We start from the raw sequence: 9,261 nt of genomic DNA, 5'->3' as shown, positions 1-9,261 counted from the left end.
GCGTTCGATTTGGATTCAAAGCTGCGCCACAAGTTTGATAAGTCTGCCTGTGGTGTATGATACAAATTTTGATATATCTATATTTCATACGAGAAAATATCCGAAAGACTCCACAATGGTTGGATATAAGGTACTTGGGTTGTTTAGCTTCAATTTTTGACCTTTTTTAAATCAGGAATTGAACTGAAATTTAATCAACTGTATATTATATCCATAAATGGATTTGCATACTTTTTCTTGGGTTTAATTTTTGAAAATGGGTGTTGAATTACAACAAATTGTTTTCACAAGCGAACAGAAGAACGCTACCGGTTGTCGTAAATATTTGACCATCACGCGATAACGAGTAAGGTTATTTGAAGTATTTCGAATGAGATGATATTCATTTGGAAGAGTGTACAAGACATTCACAGATTGTTTTCAATATTTCAAATTCTCAATGTTATTAAAAATGGACTTATTAAAGGATGATGCTGTCCTTCCGTCCGTCTCTTGTGGAACGCATTATAGTATGGCGCTCATATATAGTGTCCGTTCATATGGAATTGGACACACTGTCTGTCCATCCGTCCGTCTTCAATGCGACATCAGGTAGTATATATATATGTCTTTAGCCGAGGGGACTATTGGTTTTATATAATAGCTATATTTTCAATTATAGTATATCAGTTCTATCTTGTTGTAATATGATGTATATGTACATGTAACTGTTCTGTTTCACTGTGTCTTGATAAAGGAGCGGATCGCTCCGAAAATTTGACAACCTAACTTGTCCACACTGTTGGAATTACTTCTTTGCCCCATATATATACATATAGATATATGTTGGGGTCTGTTCGTCCGTCTGTTTCCAAAGGGATACCCTGTATTATGACGTCCGTCCGTCTATAATTGGATTCGTTGTACGTCCATCTGTCAATGTATATGCGAACGGGGTACGTTCTATTTGAAATGAACCATTACCTGAGAAATATAGCATTGCGATCGCGTAGTGCATCTTCTCCATGTGAGGTGGCATAGCTCACGTGTGTTATCTTGTCCCGCTCAATACAACGCACATTCCGTCATTATGCTCGTTTTTTCTCTACTCAAAGATAGACAAATTACATTAAGAAATATTTCCTGCACAATTTGTCCCAAAAATAGCATTATTGTGTGATTGTGTTGTATACCAGGTGTGGGCGATACCACCAGGCTACTCACTACCTGTGCCCGTTCTCTCTCAATCCAGTACACATGTGGGTGGCTCATGAGCGAGTCGTCCCGGGCACTGCAAATCGATAACACCTAGCATACTTATCGTGCATACTGCACGTCGGAGATGCACACTTAAATCGAACGCTTGTATTTTTTGTTGCAGTTTAAATAGAAGCGTGAATGACCTCGAACAAAAATACTTTTTTTACTTACTCGTTATCGCCATAATTAGCGTCATCTGTCGACTTTCTCAAATACCACACACCTCAACTGTGTAACCTCCTAAGATAGCATTGAAAGGATCATCTAAAACAAATGTTGGTGTTTACTGTCCTGTACAATCGACTTGAACCTACTGACGACGACTTCATCATAGAAACGATAGGGGTTGAGAAAGCTCGGGGGAATAAACCTATCGTGTGACGTCATACACCGGAAGTACATTGTTACCTGGTCGTTGATGACGGGCTTACTGAAGTTCTAACGACGCGTCACCGATATAAAGTCATATTTATTAATTTGTTTATCCTTTTCTTTATTTGATAATTTCAGTGTGATTTAGCATAACACTACTTGACATCACAATACCTTTTGCCGTGACGTTTGCAATGTGACGTCACGTATTAAATTTAATTTGTTACCTAAAAGTACACTGTATATACTTTGTTCTTTTATATGTGTTAGACCATTTTGCCTGTTTCTGTATTTTCGTCTCTGTCGCTCCAACCAGAAAGCAGTTGGCATTACCTGGTCAGAGAGTTGCTAATATTTGGGTTTGTGTGGTCACCTTGGAAACAAGCGTTTTGAAGACGTCAACTGCTGAGCTTTAGTGTAAAAAGTATTTAGCCAATTGCGATAAATTTTCATTTTATTTTCTCACTGAATTACTCTTATCTAATTTCTCTATCAATATTCATATAAATTTCATACAATATCAAGACGTATATCCCACACATGTTATGGAGGCACGGTAGTCTAGTGGTAGGACGCCGGGCTCGTGACCGAATGGTTGCGGGTTCGAGTCGCGGAACGGCACTGTGTTGTATATTTGAGCAAGATACTTTACTCCGCTTGCTCCAGTCTACCCAGCTGTAAATGAGTACGTAGTTGAGCAGTGCTAGAATTGTTGAATGAAGAACATCGGATTATTATTATTAATATTACGATCAAGGGAGCAATACATTAATATTGTTACACTTATAAAGATGCCATCCCTACTTTAGAAGTTGCATATAATAATTTCAAATCTAAATCAAGAACAAAATCATGTAAACTCCATCCCATCATATGGGCTGATGCAACCGGCATGCCGACGATTCCCGATTGGTACTGATGGAATTATCATTGTACAGCTTGCAATTAATTACTCTTAATCAACTGTGCTATGCTAAAACGCTGTGTCGTTTCAGCATTTGAGCCGTATACGTACTCACGTGTGCACAATCTGGTACACATAGTATGACTATACATTTTATCACAAAATCATCACACCTTTCTCATCCCATCATTTCTTGGAGAAAACTTACCGGTCTTAATATGAATTTAATGTTCAATTTATCAAGTTACATACGGCTAATGCCATATAACGTACACGAACTCAGCATGATTCATGGCCGAAATTGATATCTGGCTAATCAATGGTGATGTTTTAATATGTTTAGAAATACTGCCTCTGTCACCATGATAACCTGTTTTCCTTAGACGGCCCCGACCTTCCGCCCTCTGGCTTGTTCCGGGATGTGACACCCCCGTATGGCCTGTCTTACTCCTGTCACGCACTGCCCCCTCGTATAAACAATTTACGCGGTGTTTGATTTCATTGGCTTAATTAGGCCATGACGTCATTAATCATTCTGTGCGGGACTGTTATTAAATTTTGATATTTGACGAAAAACTGACAAAAATACGAAATAATTGATATCATATGCTATTAATTACAGCGATGCACTTTTGTGAGAACTAAACGGAGCGTTAGATTTTCGTTTTCTCAATTAATGACGGCTGGTGTTAAAAATCTCGGTGTTGTTCTGCTGATATGCAATAAATGGCATCTGTTGATAATGAGACGTCATTGGGCGATGATGTATACCATTATTTCGGTCGCACCTGTACGAACCGGCGATCCAAGACCTGCCTTATCTTCGGGTACAGTGACATGTTCGGGGCTAATTTATACGGGGCAGAGGTCACATCGCTGAGGAAGCGAAACAAGCAGAGATTCGACATTATAAAATACCATAGACTCTATTCATTGGCGGATAATTGGAGAAGGGCGATAATAAAACTTAGCTCAAGGTACGTAGGGGTCGCTGAGAAATTAACATCTTCAAACTTCATGAACATATGTCATAAATTGTTAGAGTGTTTTCGCGATAAAAGCTAGCGAAGCACGTGTGCGCTGATAAGACTCGCGTTGGCAGGTATTTGCGCGTAGTGTATCTAATAGTACCGCACTAATAGCCATAATATACTGGTTTATCACTCATATATAATGTTTATTAAAATTACAACTGACGTTAGTGATGTGGAGTAAATTGCTTGGGAAATACGTGAACTTGTACACCCTCAGGGACAGATCTGTTGACATCGCTGTCAAATCTTTCACGGTTTTCATGTATTTATTTAATTCAACCTTTATATACAAAACAGTAAAAGTACTTAAAAAATAACAATATTTACAAGAACATTTATATTAGTTACATGTAGCATTTTTACGGGTTCTTTCGGCATTGATCCTTTTACAATTTACAAAGGAGAAATAGTGTACGTTAGAATTCAACGATAATATGTTACGCTAATAATTCCATCTCAATAAAAAAAAAAATCTTTAAAACTTCATCAACTCGATTGGAATATGCGTGATAAAAAATGTTACTTTCGTTTTATAAATAATTAATAAATAGATAATATAAATGATAATGAAAAAAAAATTGTTAACCAAAAAATCAAAGGCAATGAATTTAAAGGATTAAACATCCCACAATTTAATTACGTCTTATATAAAAAAAAATATCAGATACAGAAATAACATATAATTGGATAGAGAGCAAAATAATAATAATTATATAAACTCTATTTATTTTACAACAATATGAGACAATGTTTTACAACTTGTATTAATCAATCTTGTTGGCCCCCGGATGTTAGCGCGCGCGGGTGGGGGGATGTAGTCTTCACGTGGGAGGAAACCAGAGTACCCTATACACTTTCACGTCAGATTATAATTATAATTATAAAGTATGAATATCTACTCATTTGTAACCAGTAAGATGAAGATATTCCACAGGCAATAAAAAAAAAAGGATCTTACATGAGTTTCCATTCCATATGAGATGGAAGCTCATGTAAGATCCTATATTTTTATTGCCTGTGGAATATCTTCATCGTATTGGTTACAAATGTTCGGGTGATCTCAATGTTGATTTAATTAGTGAGTGTATGTATGGAAGTGTAGTCTGAGGTAGTTTTCTTACTTATTGATAACTGTGGTCAAATAAGTAAATACTGTTTTTAACTTTGGCCAAAATGACAAACAGATGGTCAGTAATATAGAAAAAAAAATACCTTAGTTCACAACACTTATCTATTATCTTGTATGGTGTATTTTAAGTTGGTTTAAACTTGGTTTTATTCACATTTTTGACAATACATCGAAATACAAATTGTACATTTTTTAGAACCGAAAAGGAAACAAAAACAAGTGACGTGACACTTATGTAAATTTGTTACCTGCTTCATAATCAATTATTTCAACACCTGGCTACAGGAATGAAGTAATATGTACAATAGAATAATTACGGGAATAGGGGAGGGGGTAATGGATTGGTGGGCAGTGTAAACCAGGAATGAGTAATGTATCAATATACATGTGATCATCAGATGGTAATATCATATTGCTATATTGCAATGAGTATGTGGAAAAACGATATAAAAAGCATATAATTCTGTAATGAAATATGAGGGACACAATCTAAAGGAACGTATGAAAGTTGATAATGATTTTACAAGGTTTCGAGAAATACATAACCAACTCAAACCTAATACTTTATGGAAGCTAGCGCTTCGATTTGCTCAATACAGAGAATATATACAATACATAATGACAATAGTTGTAACCATCCGTAGCTTGACTATCATGGAATTATGTCCTAAATGTGGGTTTTTATATCAAGACCCAATGACACATCTAGTGCTACAGTGTACTTATACTTCCGAGTTGAGGGACCAACTATGGTGCTGTATAATTAATATCAAGGATATACTGTTAACTGTCTATTTTCACTCTCTCCCAAATCTTGAGATATCACACATAATGAGTGGAGGAAATATAACCTACAAAATTAGTGAGGAAGAGTTGAATGAATTCAGGATAAAATCCATCATTTATGTGTACAAGATGTGTAAACTATATTATACTTAATGTATATAATAGTTATGATTAAACGTTAAATACATACATATCTAATGTAGAATTTTCTATAAGTTATGTGCACTTAGCAAAATATATCACATGAGATACTATATGAACAATACTACAGATTAAGATGCATGGGAGTATACATATGTGGGCCCGTAACACCTCGCAGGTAGGGATATCCCCCACCCTTATGTGATCCAGACCCACAAATGTATCTTCCGCGTTTATAGTTAGTATGTTACAATAAATGTCTTTATTGCATGTATTAACAAATACAACGATACGTTGATGTCTATACAAAGTCATGTATCAGTATAACGTACCACGTATCAGTACAATTTATTATAATTTACTTAGCTTGTGCAAATCAATTTACAATCTGTATATTGAAACTTTAGGTTTACTCTAAAATGTTTTATTATTTTACACCTTATATACACATCCCTATATATAAAGTGTATATTTATGTAATGCATATTATGTATTTGTGTATATATGTACCAAATGCTTTGTATATATGTTTCACATTACTTTGTAATCTTCATCTTTGGAGGCAATAAAGAGAATAATAATAATATAACTATGGAATAGTAGATAAAATTGTCAGCAATACTGAAAATGGACACTCGATGACTGTTAGAAATGTAGATACAAATTACATATCATAAATTACCACTGAATAACTATTGACAAATTGAGTATGTCACAAAGCACCGCCATGATTATTAAAAACGTTGCAGTTGACATACTAGCCATCACACTAGTCAATATTTTAATTGATGCTTTAGTTAAAATATGCTTTCGATATCGCATTGCAAAAGGGTGTAATTTGTTTCATTTCAAAATGGCATTTGGTTAAAAGAAAAAGATTTTTCGTTTATATTAGTTAGTCCAGTTAAGTTAACACTCTATTGCAGAGTATAATAAGTATTTACGGGAGTCGTAGTAAGGTGTATGTAGTATCCGGCCATGATGTAAGTCCGATAAATAAGAACGTGCTAAATAATCGTTCATTTGACATTTCATGAAATAGTACAAGACCGTAGTTTTATATTCGTTAACATTCCCTCAATCTCATTGTTATTTATGACAATATCGTACGTTTAAACTAACGTTATCATACGCGACCGGTTTGTTGTATTTCAATTTTATTTGTTTTCCCGAAGGTTACATGTAAAATTTTATTTTGTTATCCTCTCAAACTTTGCGGCTATCATGTATTGAGGACGGTGAACTTTAGCCATATGGTACGGCTGCTTGTCTTAACAAAACACAGTCTTAAACGACAAACTGTTGAAACTATTAAACTGTCTACATACAAAACGGGAATGTAGACTGAAACAGAAAAAACATGTATAGTTATTTTGCATCAGTTCATGTGGAAGGTTTAAACGTTTCATCATTTTGATATAAAACTCTACTTTATTTGTATTCATTGGAACATTACCTCCGTAAGGCATTGTCTTTTTTATAAAATAAAAAATAATAATGCATAAATCAGTTGTTTAACTACAGATTACGGATACGAATCTTCAAATGACTCTTTAATATCAATTTTATAGTCAGAATTTATTAAGTTTTATTTAAAACAATCCAGCCGCGCTGCCACTATTTCTGAAATATGTTTAGATTGTTCTCACACGTATCAATTTAAGTATCGACTAGTTTTCTGTCGTAATTCAATTCCAATTTTAGTCAAATACTTAGATATTATAGCATTAAAGATGTCATAGTGTAAACAAAACCATTATTTGTATTAATTATTTATTCATATTTAAAAGTAAAACATCACCACTATGCATTTGATGCCTCTATAAAACCAATATATATATGCTATGAGGAAGAAGACGTTTTGTAAGTTGTTATTTACTTATTTATTTATTTAATTAAGGATTATTTATTTGGTCATATGAATTCATTAAACGGCACAGTTGATTTAAAATGTGTGAGGTTCATTTCTATTCTCATCGTGCTATCAGCAGTAGAATGTACAATGCACTTTGAATTATCAATATTATGATATGAGCTTTAAAAAATCTTGTTTTTTTATGCAGAAACAATTAACTGTGAAATACAAATTTACAATTCCAATTTAATTTTCGCAGAATCAGTGTAATTTTAAAAGACTCATATTTTATGCGATATCAATGATTTTTTTCATCTTTTATCAGATTTGGTTTTTTTCAAAACATGAACTGAAGTTAATGTATATTGTTGTAGTCATTAAAGAAGATTTTCTATGTTGTTCTAATATGTGTATTATAAGTAGTTTATACGAGAACAAAAATTCAAGATCCTTCCATCACATTATTTGAAGTATTATACATATATACACATATCTCTAAAACTGAAGTGTGTTAAAATCTACAATTAAAGTTAGAAGATCCATTACAAGCTATGTGAATTAGACTATGAAAACTTTGTATTGATTTGTGCTATTTCTGTTGATAAAATGATTAAATTGTATCATCGATGAAATTGTAATGTAAGGCATGTTATCTGAGAATGAATTACCCTATTTAGAATGTGCTAACATTTGATCACAGACGAACAATGTCTTAATAAATTATGTTTTCATGTTATTTTTGTACATAGGTATATTTAATTATGAATTGACCTTTAATTAACTTATATATGTGTTCTTGTTACTCTTCAAATGGGAGGAAATAACGAAATAGTAATAATAATGATACTAGACTGTTAATGTTTCGGAGTGAAACTTGAAAACATATAATTAAATTAGTGCTGTAATATAGAAGAAAAGGATAATATTTATTCATATGTGTAAGTCTCGTTCAGTCTCAACGGTCTATCAGTGTAGTTAAGTTGTACAGGGTCGCACGATGGAAATTTGTAAGTGGTAGATAGGCTAACAGGGGAACAAAACGCCGTTGAACAAAAGGTCCAATACAAGGATATTCCGTCTTTGCGTATTGCAGAGTTACCTTCTCCTGGGAGCAGGTATTGATTGTTACGTCATTGGTCTGTGTGAGAAAATTACGTCGTTTTCTCAAAAAATGATGACGTTACTCTCATAAACAAGTGACGTAACAATCAATACCTGACCCCAAGAGAAGATAACTCTGCAATACGCAAAGACGGAATAAATAAGATTTCACGTATCGTACCAGAGAGTGAAAATAAATGTATGGCCGACAATAGACAGATTTGTTGTTCTCTGCAATGTTCTTAAGTAATACGCGCAGACGCAGAAGAATATTCCCGATTGTGCAGGAGGCTCCACTTTAGTTGTGATCAAGGTCTGTGATATCACCAATCCAGATTACTCGCAATCCGGAAACTCAGTTTTAACCAAAAAAAGATGCATTGCTACATCAATTGTTATCTTTTTTTTCCGGAAGTGGTTAACGTCCATGATGATCAATTTGTTTTTTTTATTAATGTCCACTAAGCAGACGACACACAGGGGCGTTTCTAGGATATTTGAAAGAGGGGGCGTAGAATCAAATCTTTCGCCGAGCGGAGCGAGCGAGGCGAAAAAAAATTGGACCTTTTTTTAGCTAAAAAACATAAAATAATTGTGAAATGCACTAATGTAACGGTTCCTGACTTGGAGCATGTATATTTTATAGTTAAAGTGTCAGGGTGTTTATGTGTTTAATTAATGAATATGATAAATTGCCATA

Source organism: Mizuhopecten yessoensis, unplaced genomic scaffold, assembly GCF_002113885.1.
Source record: "Mizuhopecten yessoensis strain PY_sf001 unplaced genomic scaffold, ASM211388v2 scaffold5229, whole genome shotgun sequence".
NCBI classification, from domain to species: domain Eukaryota; kingdom Metazoa; phylum Mollusca; class Bivalvia; order Pectinida; family Pectinidae; genus Mizuhopecten; species Mizuhopecten yessoensis.
Note: the sequence above shows the minus strand (reverse complement) of the source record.